Here is a 14,100-nt window from a genome sequence, read left to right as displayed (position 1 = left end):
CCTATACTCTATTTACAACTCTCTAAAAAAAACTAGACAACCCACTTACAATTGAAGAGTTGCAAAAAGCTGTGTTTCACATGCCTTATGGTAAATCCCCTGTATGTCCAATTGAATTTTGTGACTGATTTTAGACTTTGATCTCTCCTGCCTAACAATAACAAGCAGTGCTCTGGTTTTTCTGTTCCATACGGCATCATGGATTGTTATTGCTGTGTTATCTGTCTGACAATGTGGGCAATAATCCTTACACTAGCAGTGCACTAGAGCGGACATTTTGAAAAAGCTTTGAAACAGACTTTAAAGTTCTAAGTGTAAAAAGTTGTAAGCATGTTAACAATGAAAAGTTGTTTAAACAGTTGTAGCAGCACGTGGAACGTGGAACCCCACTACTTTTTAAGCTCACGCTGCACCCTTCTCGATGCTTTCCCATTATGCACAGTCCTGATTTTCTGATAAGAGGCAAACCGTTTGAGTATATTTCCTGGAGGCAAAAGGGTGTTTGCCATCTAAACCCTCTTTTTGAGCTCTGGAAGTTTTTATCTTTTGAGATGCTGCAAGAAAAAATTTTAAAAACACCTGCTTTCAAATGAGACAGCCCTAAAAGCTAAACTATCCACCAAACTAATACTGTCCCCTCCACTTGGGATCCAATGAAGGGGAGATTGTTGCCCCCATTAATAAGTGGGTGAGGGATCTTAAATTGCCACCTGATTCTGTTTTCTGGAGTAAGATGCAGCAATACTGTAGGAATGCTAAAGTGAACCTTATCCAGTATAAGGCTCTTCACAGAGCACACCTTTCCAGCAAAAAGAAGGTTGCCTCTCAGACACTCAAACATGCCAGTACTGTTGAGGAGATGAGATAGGCAGCTGTATCCATGCACTGTGGTACGGAGCACTTTATTTTGTATCCTTGTCTGTACATCCCTGCTTCACCTGCACTATGTTTACTAGATAACCTTTCAAGCTCTGACCTTCCTTTGAAAAACAAATGCTTTATTACTATCTCTTACAACTGTGAAAAAAGTAATTTTACAAAACTGGAATGACAGAACTAATACATCAATCCCCCAGGGCAGGGTTGCCAACCTTGCAATTTAGTTTTTACTGACATATAGACTTACAGTGGCCTTTATGTTACTGGCACTATATTTTTTTATGACATTTAAAAAAAAATTCATAACCCTATAGAATTAACTCATTTTGCATGATAAAGTCGAGTGAAACCTGCTGAATAATGCTACTTTAACATATTGACTTACATACTGCTTTGTAGTTTTCCATATACAGGTACTTCATGAAAAACTGACAATTTTACATTATGAAATCTAACATGAAATACTGTATATACTGTAAATAGTCTTTTGTGGTACCATGTTTTATTTTCTTTGATTACTTGATGTTAAATAAAACATCTAAATTATGTTGAAAATATTTTCTAAATGATGTCTCAATCTTAAAATTCTAGGTGGTGCAAAACTTTTGGCCATAGCTGTATTTACATTTCTATAGGTGTTATTTACTGCTTATGGTCAAACACAGACACATCTCCAGACTGGATCATGCTTTGTTGATTGAAGCTGGTGCTGTTTTTAACAGTAGTCTTGATGGTCAGAATTCAATCCAGAATGTCTGTAGACAGCTGATTTCTTACATAATTTTTTACAGGGTTCATCTGCGAAAAAAACGTACTAATTCTGCAGCAGTGTGTGGCAAAGCCAACATATTAAAGGAAACTTGGCAAGCTCAGAAAAGCGTAGCTCTCTGCTATAGACAGAGCACAATTTTGTACCAGTATTGTGACTTTTTTTGCTGACTGTCTGTAAATTTATAGACGGTTGGCAACCTTGCCTTGGGTTAAATAAAATGCTTGATCATGCATCTACTGAGAGACACAGCAAGGCTACAGGATAAGTACAATAAATTGAATGAATTTCCCCAGGCCTGCATTTTGAAGTACATATGTTTGTGTTTGTTTATGTATGCATGTGTATACAGTATATGTATAAATGTATATATAATGAAGTTTACAACTTAGGTTCGGGAGGGTGGACAAACCTCCATGCATTATCACTTCATCTAATTGAATCTTACCATCTAATGAATCCAAATTGAATAATTATTGCTGGCGCAAATAAGCTGTTTACTCACCCTTCTTTTCCCATTTTTTTTTCATAACCCATCACCCGCCCCTCGCCCCCATCTCCTACTTTATGTAGAGTTCTATGGGGTCTCCTGCCTTGTCCAGCGCCAGGGACAAGTAGGTGTTATGCCAAATAGTTTGTTCTATGTTCATTTGCTTCGCATACCTCATCAATAAAGTTTGTTCAAAGTTTGGTTCGTGGGGTTTGTCTTGAACTACTTAAATATATATTGCGGCAAACTGGGGGCTGTTTTGCCACCTTCCGGGGACCTTGATCACTGTCTTCTCGTGTAAATGAGATGAACTAAACAGATAGCTTCCAACAGGGTGGTGCCTATGTATTTATTTTCATACATAACCCAAAATAAACAAACCAAACAAAACCTAACTCCGTCATGGAGCGCTAGCTGTAAACTGGTTTTACCAGTAACCAGTAACCAGTAACCCAAACATAAAAGTATCACAATACCTTTCAGGTGTCTTCTCAGGACTTAGCCTTAACAAACATTAAGACCTGCTGTATATACACCTGCTTCTTAACATTACTCACAAGCAAACAAAAAACAATACAATAAATGTCACTTGTCTGCAAATTGATGGATGGGGGAACACTGCTGATTCAGCGTGTTCCTACCCAGCGCTAATGCAGATTATTCCACAGCCACAATCGAATGGCCAAACAGATGGCGAGAACAGCACTCTGCTAGAGTGACAGTTTTCCATATATCTGCAATGCCACGTATTCAGCTATGATGAACCATGTTATGAACAGTATGTAACACACTGAAAGCATTAGCTTTTGGGGTTATATGGGCGTGCCTGTCTGTATGTCACATTTGCTTACCTAATGGCATTGAGGTCTGTTTAAAATAAAAATGAAACTGTATGGAGCACTGCCATGTAAATGGAGGGAGAAACCTGAATTTGAATCTCGAGTTCCTACCTTAGAAACCCAGACCTTTTCTTATTAAAGTCACCCTTTGAACCCCCCTATTGAAAAAAAAAGTATAGATTTGTATTGCATTGACTGCAATCGTGGACAATAAATCAGAAAGCCACATGTTTTCAGAATACAAAAGCAGTTAGAATGCACTGTAACCATTACATCTTGTTATTGCCACAAGCTCGTTCTGTGACCCCATGGAGTCTCCAGCCCCCTCTTTGAGAACCCCACTGCACAGGTCCCAAATCTCATCAACTGGAATGCTGGGCCAGGCTATTTGCTGAAGATGAGTGGAATGCGAGTCATTTGGGTGGATGTAATGGCTGTTCTTAAACAATAATGTGCAATGCCTCAATACTGAAGACCTTTTAGGATTTTTAAATTCAGCACTATAGGAAGAGGCTATACAGGAAAAGGGTAAACTTGCATTTCCCATACAAGTTTTTAATCCCTTAAAAGGATTCAATGTCTTCTAGCCTTTGGGGAATAACTTTATATTCATCATTGCAGACAGAAAAGAAAGTGCTGTGTGCTCGGTAGGGCTCTGCTGTTTCTTCTCTTAATGAGTGGATCGGGGGATGCTGTCGATACATTATCTATCACTATTATACACTCAACAGTGAAATACTGCAAGAAATGGCAGACCTTTCCACCTAAAGACTTCTAGTCGTTATGTTTGTCATTGAACTTATCAGGTTTCTTTTAGTAAAAAATTTAAATGTTTATGGTGATCTTGTGATCTCTACAAAATGTATTAAATTATTGTCCATTGTCCTTAATGAGCCATAGTATGATCACACGCTGGGTTTAGTATGGAGTTCATGCTTTATTATAGTAAATCCCTTCAAATCAGCAGGCTTTCTGATGAAGATCAGCCAGTATTCACATTGTATTGCAGAGTATACAGTATGCACAGTAAGCAGTGCGGCAGTGTGACTGGTTCCTGCATGGCTGGCTTGTCTCTAAAGCCCACCAGAGGATTCATGTATGTGTTGGATTATTATAGGTATCATTATTATTGTAATGGCTGCTGTGTGTATGGGGTTGGATTTGAACTCTGTCCTTGCCAGAACATTAAATAATTGTGTAATTTTAAGTGGCCAAGCCCCCTGGGGATATGCACACCAAATAGTGGGTAGCTCAAAACTGACATGCATATGCAATTACAGTCAAACCCTTTAATATAGCTTCAAAAGGAATTGAGCACAAATGATGAGAAGAAGCAGAGTTCAGTTCATCTATACCCTGCCATTAAACAACAGAAAAGGTGTTGATACACTTCAGTGTGCCTGTTTAGCTGTGGAAGTACCAGGTATTGCATTGATTCTAATAGTGGTCATAGTGTTCAGTATACTGTCTTTTGCACTGCACAAGTACAGCATAAGAAAGCTGCAAGCAGGCACATTGCAGCTTCTGTGGGCTATATTTTGCAACTTTCAAATACTGTACAGCAACTTCCCTTAATGGAAACCTTCTTATATGAAGCTTGCATTTTCCATAGGATACATACGTTGGTTGGAAATCAGTTGCATGGCTGCTATTTGATATTAGGCAGGGAGTGATAGTCACACAAGCGTATTCAGGAGCAGTCTCCATCAAGTCCTGTTATATTCTGGTCATTTCACTGTGATGATAATAAGTTGAGGGTGACATTACCAGGAACGATGTTAAGTGACATACTGGAACTTCCTCCAACACTTTAAATGTGCTGCTAGTCTGGACCATTTTGAGATGGAAACTGGAGCAGAGGAGCGGGTCACTGACACAAAGTACCTGCATTGTGCTGTACTGTAAATATATAGCTGCCGATCCCCCTGCAGAACACATATAGTAAAGGCAGCCGTACGTGTCTCACACCCTCAGCTTTCAATACACCTGGAGAACCAATTGTCATGAAACTTGGTATCGACATTCTCTAGCACAGGTTATTGAGAGCGTTCTGGGGATATATGGAGGTGTGTGTCTGTCTGTTCACCTGTATGTCATGCTTACATTTTTGCACATATATGGTTCTTCTCTGCATATTGTCTCTCTATGTCCTCGCACCAGCAGCCATTTCAATTAAAGTATGCATTGTGAAAAAATTTGTATTAATATCCCTTGAGGGAAAGTGTTTTGCTGCATATTTAAAATAAATCTAGTTTGATGGAAATCCTAGAAATATTCATTCTTAATGTGGAATTCATAAACTCAAATTATACTTCTTTGTTCGTTTTTAAGAAACACCCGCAGGGCTCTCTTTGCACTCTCAGTTATGTCCCATTGATTTCAAGGTTAAATCAATGAATATCTAATGTGCGTTGTATTGTTATTTCAGTAGAACAACTCACAGGCTCGGTGAGAGATGACTATATGAATTGAACATGCATACAGTAATACATGCACACTGCAAAGGGCTCAGACTTGATAGAAGGGACACATATTTTGATTTGGAAGAAAGAAGGCACTGTATGCAACTAAGTTATATTTCTTTGTTGTTGTAACGGGGGTGTTGTTACTGTGTGAGACGAGAAAGTCACAGAGGTTGACATTGAAACGCCACTCATCGGTATACTGACAGATACATTGGTAGGTGGCACCTACTAGAGTACTAGCAATAGTACCTTCAAATTTAATTCAAGTACAGTATAGTGATGCATGTATTAAAATCACCAACAAAAGATGTGACTTTTCCCGAGTACACAAACAGCAGCGTGACTGACTGGCATTTGAAGGGTTCCCTGGTAGTAGCTCTTCTCCTCGCCTGTGTAACTAAGGCCATGGTGCAGTAGCCTCGAACTGCTCGGTTAAGACCTCCCGATCAGTCCACAGCAGCAGCGTTTCGTTATGAGGCTCAGTTCTAATCAGACCCCCGTATTTTTCTACTTGCCAAGCAATACCACAGTTCACCAAAAGGGAAACGTGTGAGTAATCATACCCGAAAACCAGAAGCAGCGCAAAATGTAATGTTCTGTGTGACAGCAGATGGCTGCAAACTGCCTTATATGAGTAGATGTATCTTTATTTCATTTTTTCCCTCAAGTAGAGGGTGGAAAATTTGAGGGTGTCTTAAATTCAAAGGAATACGATCGCTTTAGAGCAGGAAGACTTACACACAAGTGTACTTAAAACACAAATGCAAAACAAAAATACTTTTTAAAAGTTGACCACACAGTGATCAAGTGCTACTACCCTAAAAGGAGGTCCAGCTCCAGGAACAGTCTCCCTGACCCTTCCTCTCTAGACTAGGGGGGGATTAAAATCCCTAGCTAATCCCTATGCTATACACTAGTATCCTGGTTAAACCACAGTGATCCTAGTTCTGATGATCCCAGTGTATGCACGGAGACTATGCGTTGGTTCAAACACTCAGTCACGAGGGTTCTCCACCAATCCACCTCCAGGCTTATAAAGAACAGAGAAGAACCCAGAGCTGGCTTTCAGACCATTTTTAAAGGCAGGTGGCCAGGGTTCATTGATAATCAATTCGTCAACATCTGGCCACATACTGCAGATGAATTACAATTAGACAGGGAGGGAATTCTAACCTCCCAGCTCTGCCATATCTAGCACAAACTTAATTTCCCAAATGAAGCACATTTTATTTACAAACCAAAAGAAAATCCCCATTTCCACATGCAGGGCCTCAGCCCTGTTGCAGTTGCGTCTGTCACTCTGTACATGGTGAACACAATAACTACCTTGAATTTGCATCAGTATTCACCAGACATTTACCATACAGTCCTATGGGCATTTCGGATTACATTTTGACAAGCTGTTGATTTTTATACACATATTTGTAGGTACTGTGCAAAAGTGGTTTTGAGGAACCCCGCTCTCTATTTGCACTGGCTCCTGTTTTTCAATACAATGATGGCCGCCGGAGTTGAAGATTTAAACAGGATAACCACTGAGGCCGTCGTCTCATTTAAAAGATCACGATACATCGTGCAAGTTACCACACGCACAAACAGAAACAGTCAAAGTGAAACTCAAAACTGAGAAATCAATATAAAATATGACAAATCAAAAGCAGGCAGGCACACCGTTTAAAAACTAGGGCTCTGCAGATACTTGGGTTTTCAGAGTGATTCCCTTTAAGCTGTTTTTTTGTCAGCAGCTATTAAATTCAAACTCATTATTAATTAATGTGTTAATGTCACAACAAGAAAAGCTGCCTTTCACCTTTACAACTGAGTAGCGATCAACACCAATTACTTCTGCAGTGAGTGATTTAGAAGCTGCTTGGAAGTGAATTATCCTTTCACTCGCTGGCATTGTTTCTGCCATACCGCCACGTAGAGCTTGTAAACTGACAATGAAGACATGTTGCAATTCATCACATACATTCCCTTAGGCCTACCCTCAGAGCTCCTGCTCTGCATATTGGCATATGTACTACTTTGCTGAGTTGAAGGAGAGATTACATCTGGTGCAGAACTACAGTTCCACAGTTTACTGCAGAGACGACACATTTCTAAGGAATAGAGCAACCTATCAAAAATGTAAAAGAAAGGCAAGATAAATATCACATATAAAATATGAGTGGCTTTAGGTTCTACATTAATTGCACTGTCAGATTGGTATGGATTTATACTCAATAATTGAGAAAGAACAAGGGCTTTGTTTTGTGTTGAGTAGCACATCACCCCCCCCCCCCCCCCCCCCCCCCCATTTAATTAATACCTAACAACTTCAAACATCTTAAAGGGAATTGTCTAGAGTATCTGTGTACTCACATCAAAAACCGTGCAGATGACATTTTCATTCTATTGCAGCGCTGAATTTACTATGAGACAATACAGTACCACTGTGTGCAGCTGTGTCTAGGAAGTATCTGCCAGGCTTGGCAAATGTGATCTAAAGAATCAGTCTGAGCCACAAACTTCAATGTCCTTCAAGATTAGGGACCCTTCAACTGTCCATCATCACCTGCCTGTCAGACAGCCCGTTGCCATTGGGTGATGGTGATCGATTTCAGCTACAGGTATGAAGCCTAGATGTTGTTTACAAAAGACCAAGCATGAAACAGATTGATGCCCTTGCTGCAAGAACTTCAGCTCAGGTTTTGATCTGTTTTTGTGTTAATCCTTTGTCAGTGGCCAGCACATCTCATAACTGTGAAGATGGCAGGATACTGCAGGATACTGATTAAACGTTAATCCATTACCTTTATTCCGATACCAAAAACGCCCTTGTCCAATTAGGGAAACGGGAGTAATCCTTCTTCCAAGTGCACATGGTATATTACCATGTGTGGCGAAAATCACGTGTCTTTCATATACCGCAATAACAAGCAGTACTAACGTGGGCTGGTGCTGGCAGACAAAAGTAATAGTGCTGAGAGGCAGGCGGAGCGAGGAGACATAGGAGGAAAAGACAGCGATGTACATTTTATAAAATTGTGTTTTATTTAATTTAATAGATGCTGTGAATGCTTACATCATCACCAAGAAAGTCTGGGGAGAACAGGAGATGAATGGGACTCCAAAAAAGCCATCAGAGACACTGAATCCCCTTGGAAATGATTTGATCCTTCTAGTCAGCAAATGATACAGGACACTCAGGGCTTTTCACAGGAAGATATGGAACAGTGTTCTCATTGCATTGTGTATTTGATTATTGAAATGTTAGCTTTGTTTATATACATACAATCTGCCTTTGTGCATTTGACAGCTGCAATGTGTTTTACTTATTGTTATTTCATGGTATATTGAAAACATATGTGTTTTATTTTGCTTAGGTGACTTTGTGTAATTGATGATTCAGATACTTACAATGTGCTTCTGTGTTGCATTTACAGTTCCCTTCAGAGCAGCTTTGGGGAATATGGGCTGCAGTTGGATCAGTCACACAGGGCAGAATCGAAAATGGAAGAACAGGTGCAAGGTTTGCCTGCGCAGAGCACAGCGTTGGGGACATTGCATGTCTGACTTGAAATTCAAACTGAGTGTGCACTATCAAACAGAACTGCACATTTTTAGATGTTTTGACCACTGCAAAACAGCTTTTATTGAAAAGAGTATATAGCTGTGTTTGTAAAGCGTATATATATATATATGTGTGTGTGTGTGTGTGTGTGTGTGTGTGCGCCTTCATACTGAGGCACGGATTATTGACAATTCTTCATGCTCATTCTTCATTCTCCAAGTTGTTTTGTAATAATATTTATTTATTTGCTAAATGCCATGTGCAATAAAAACATTTATTGTTGTGTGTGGCCAACCAAGGAGAGACACACCATTTGAGAATAAACAAATGATGTACGTCAAACAAAAAAAACTGTGAGTAAAATAAAAATAAAAAGATGGACTGGCTTAAAGCAAAGAACTACAGAAAAATGTGCATTTGCAAACAGATCTGATTGGGTGGAGGCCTGTCTGTGGATACTATTTTACCCCCCTCTGGAAATAAAAATCAAATCAACTATGAACATGGAAAGATACAGCTTTGTGTCCTCAGACAGTGGCTGATGGCATTTACTGTATCCAGACTTCTTTAGGCTACATAATACAACACACACTTTAGCTTCTTTATGTGTGTGTGTATAACCTAAATTAATATTTATACATTGGATGGGAATGTCATAGGATTATAATATGTAACTCTACGTTGTATGTCAACTGCATGCAACCCTTATTGTTCACAAAGCGCTATTAAGAAAACGTGTTAACAGCACGAATTCAAGCACACAGACTGACCTCTAGGGGTTAGATCATTTGCTAAAGAAGGGTATTAGCACTGCTATTAAGTCAGAAACTGACGCGAACAAAACCATTGTGTGAATCCAGCGCACAGCAGTGCATCAACACCGAAAACAAAAGGAAACTTGCTCACTCTGTTACTTCTATCTATGACAGGCACCTAGAGCAGCTCCTGAACTCAAGGAAACCTCCTACACAGACAACACAATTCACAGACCTACACAAGCAACACCATATTTGAGTCACTGCAATTAGAGTCATTCAGGCTGATTGCAAACTTCATAAAAAGGTAAGGGGACAGTAACATAACAAACACAGAAAAAGAAAGGGAAAGCTACAGAGAGTGTCTCCACTCTTTCTTTGCTGTCTATAAACTAGGAAATGAAACACTAACAGACTTCCTGGAAGGCTAGGCAAGCAAACTGAGAACTTTCTTTAACCTAGTGTAGTATCAGCTTTCTTTTTTTTTTTTATTAAAACATATTTAAGACCTGTGTGGTGAATGGAAGTGTCTGACAGGTAAGATTTCTGAAATGATTCTGTTTGCTATTGTAAATGAACCTCTGCCTGGGTTTCTGTGGTTCGCTCCTGCTTGATTCTTGCATTCTGTTATTGGCTTCCATGAATCACTTATCACTCAATGCATGCTGGATTGATAACTCCGATGGGAAATCCATGCAGCAAACAGAGAGCAGACCCACGGACTGCTAATGATACCCCAGGTTCCAGTGCTGTCCACAACAGATTCAAATTACTTTGACTTTGTGTACAGGGTCTACACTAAGGTTACCTTGTAACTATTTAAAGATATACTTAATATAATTACTTATAAAATACTGAAAGTATATAAGAACTGGGATCCAGAAACTTATCCCTCCTTAGCACACCACTTACTCTCCTGAGGGGGTTCCTTTTAATAAGACACAATCTAATTGGTCCCGTGTTTGAGATCCTACTACTTCACTTGGCTATTCATTGAAATTACTTCAATGTATCTGAAATTATTCTTTTTCTAACGAAGACTTCTATTAAGTAAATGAACAGCCTGTTTATCAGGCCTGATATTATAGGAATAACAGAATCCTGGTTAACTCCAAACGATGGAGTTACTACTGTACGTTAGTTAGGAAAGACAGACACAATAAAAGAGGTCGCAATATACATAAAAAATGACTTCAAATGGGAAATATTGGAAAGATGTGGCAACAACACTGAATCAATATGGATTAAATCAAATTAAAACAAATCCAAAGGTTTAATAGTGGGAGTCTGTTACAAGCCCTCAAGTGTTGATGAATTGTTAAATGAAAACTTATACGCAAGCATCAAAAAAATAATACAAAAGATAAGACTTCAACTTCCCAAACAAAGTGGGACCACATGATCTCAGACTACAGTTCAGACATGGGATTGATTAGTGCAAGATTGTTTCTTATCACAACTGGTGAATGCCCCGACTAGATACAATTCATGTCTAGATTTGGTATTAAACAATGAAGCAAGGATACACAACTTACAGGTAATAGAACCACTAGGAATAAGTAACCATAATGATAGAGTTTGTGGCAAATAAACTAAGGGCAGTACATAAATCAAAGAGAATGGTTTACAATTTCAGGAGAGCAGATTACAAAGGAATGCAACAGGAGCTTTTAAACACAGACTGGGATAGAGTACTAATAGATCATGAAGCTGAAAACAATTGGACTCCATGTAGGGGTTTAATGTTAGAAATGCAGGATACATTTATCCCAAAAATGAGTAAAGGTAAACTTAATAAAAAAGAGCCCATGGTGGGTAAATCGATCCATTAAGCTGGGTATTAAAAACAAAAGAAAAGAATATCTTCTGTAACACCGTTAACCTTATTTTCAGGTTGATGCCCTTATAAAAACATGACCCAGAAACTAAAAGTTGAATTTTTAGCACACAAGGCACGCTTTTATTATACAAAAATAAACTAAAAAAACAAAACCTAGCTCTTCCGAGCACTTACTAAACATTTATGATGCAGGTCTCTGACTAAACTGCAGGGCAGCTAAGCTGTTTACCTGACATACAAAACATACAGTTTGAAACAAATGCACAAAAACTGCAGAGTCCCTTACAACAACGTCTCACCCAAAAGACACAGAACAAGGAGGTTCAGTGACTTTCTCAGGGTCACACAGTCAATAGCTGAGTTGGGATTTGAACCGGGGACCTGCTAGTTACAAGCCTGTTTCTTTTAAACACTGGACCACACAGCTTAACTCTGGGGTTTATGTGCACTACAGAAACTAATATAGGGAACTGACTAATTACATCAATGAGGCCAACTGCCAAAACAATAAAACAATTAAACAATTACCAACTAATTAAACCATTAACTAATAATACAATTAAACAATAATACAATTTAGTCTGACAACGCTGTCCCTGCCACCAAACAGATATATATATATACACTTGCAGGGCCCCTGCCCTGCTACGCTTCCATAAATCAAAGGAAGCAGCCTCACAAATAGAGTACAAAAAGGCCTGTAGAGACCTAAACAAACAGACTAGGAGGGTGAAAAGGGAATTAAAGAGCGGTTGATAATAAACTTAATCCAAAAGGGTTTTTTCAATATGTTAATGCTAAAAGGAAACTAAAAGAGGAAGGCAGTAGTCTACACGAAACCAGTGGTAATTTAGTGACAAAAGACAACCACAATCGCAGATGTGCTTAATCAATATTTCATACAGGTATTTACAAAGGAAGATTTATGCAATATACCAAAGTTAACATAATGTACACAAACATCATTACCAGAGTTTGTTATAGAAGATAATTAAGCACTAAGAGAGCTAGCAGCTCTTAAAATAAACAAATCCTCAGGCCCTGGTGGAATCTGTCCTGGAGCCCTCAGGGAAACTAGAGAACAGATTTCTAAACCAATATGTTATATATTCAACAAATCTATAAATAATGGAGCCATCCTACTGGACAGAAAAATTGGCAATGTTGTTCCTATATTTAAAAAGCGAGACAAATGTGACCCTGAGAAGTACATGTAAAATCATGGAAACTATAATAAGGACCAAAATTGACGAATATTTATATAGTAACAACATTATAGGAGACAGCCAACATGGCTTTAGCAAGGGTAGATCTTGTTTAACTAATTTACTAGATTTCTTTCAGGGTGTGACTACCAGAGTGGACAAGGATACTGTGTATGACATCATCTACTTAGATTTACAAGAAGCATTTGACAAAGTACCGCCTGAAAGACTATATCTAAAGATTAAATCAGTAGGAATAAACGGTAAAGTTGCAGAATGGATTCAGAACTGGTTACAAGATAGGAAGCAGAGAGTTATAATTAGAGGCCAGGCATCAAACAAACGTAACAAGTGGGGTACCACAGGGATCAGTATTGGGACCATTGCTATTCTTCATTTATATAAATGACTTGGAGCAGGACATAACCAGTAAACTATGCAAATTTGCAGAAGACACAAAACTGGGAGGAGTAGCCAACTCCCAATCAACAATTTCAATAATACAAAGAGATTTAGACATGATTCAAGCTTGGGCTGACACATGGCAGATGAAATTCAATGTGAATAAATGTAAAGTCTTGCACATAGGGAACAAAAACATTAGAGGCAAGTACAACGTGGATAGTAACAAAATAGAGAAGGCTATGTATGACAAGCACTTGGGGCTACTAGTGGATGAATCTCTTAAGCCAACTAGACAGTGCAGAGAAGCTATAAAAAAAGCAAATAGAATGTTAGGTTATATAGCCAGGACAGTTGAATTCAAATCCAAAGGAGTTATATTAAAATTATACAATGCACTGGAACAACCACACCTAGAATACTGTGACCAGTTCTGGTCCCCGTATGATAAAAAAGACATCAAGGCACTGGCGAGAGTTCAGAGGAGAGCAACATGATTAATTCCAGGATTGAAGGGTATGAAAGAGCTGAATCTGTATAGCCTAGAAAGAAGGAGAGCTAGAGGTGACTTAACAGAGATATTTCAAACTGTCAAGGGGTTTAACAAAGTAACTGCTGGTAATTATTTTTCACAGAATCAGGGGTCACGGGTAAGCTGAAGAAGGGCATATTCAGAACCGAGGGGAGAAGGAGCTTCTTCACAGAAAGGGTGCTGAACCACTGGAACAGGCTGCCTGTTGCTGCTGCAGAGACTAGCAGATCCTTCAAGAATAGACTGGATGCTGTCATGAACAATACTGTATAACACTCTCTGTGACCACAATAAGACCTTTAGCTAGCCACCTGGAGGAAGGGCTAGTCACGGATTCCCAGGGGTTTCATTTCCTCTACTGGTTCGGA

The sequence above is a fragment of the Polyodon spathula genome, chromosome 16 (assembly GCF_017654505.1).
Source record: "Polyodon spathula isolate WHYD16114869_AA chromosome 16, ASM1765450v1, whole genome shotgun sequence".
In the NCBI taxonomy this organism is placed as follows: Eukaryota; Metazoa; Chordata; class Actinopteri; order Acipenseriformes; family Polyodontidae; genus Polyodon; species Polyodon spathula.
Note: the sequence above shows the minus strand (reverse complement) of the source record.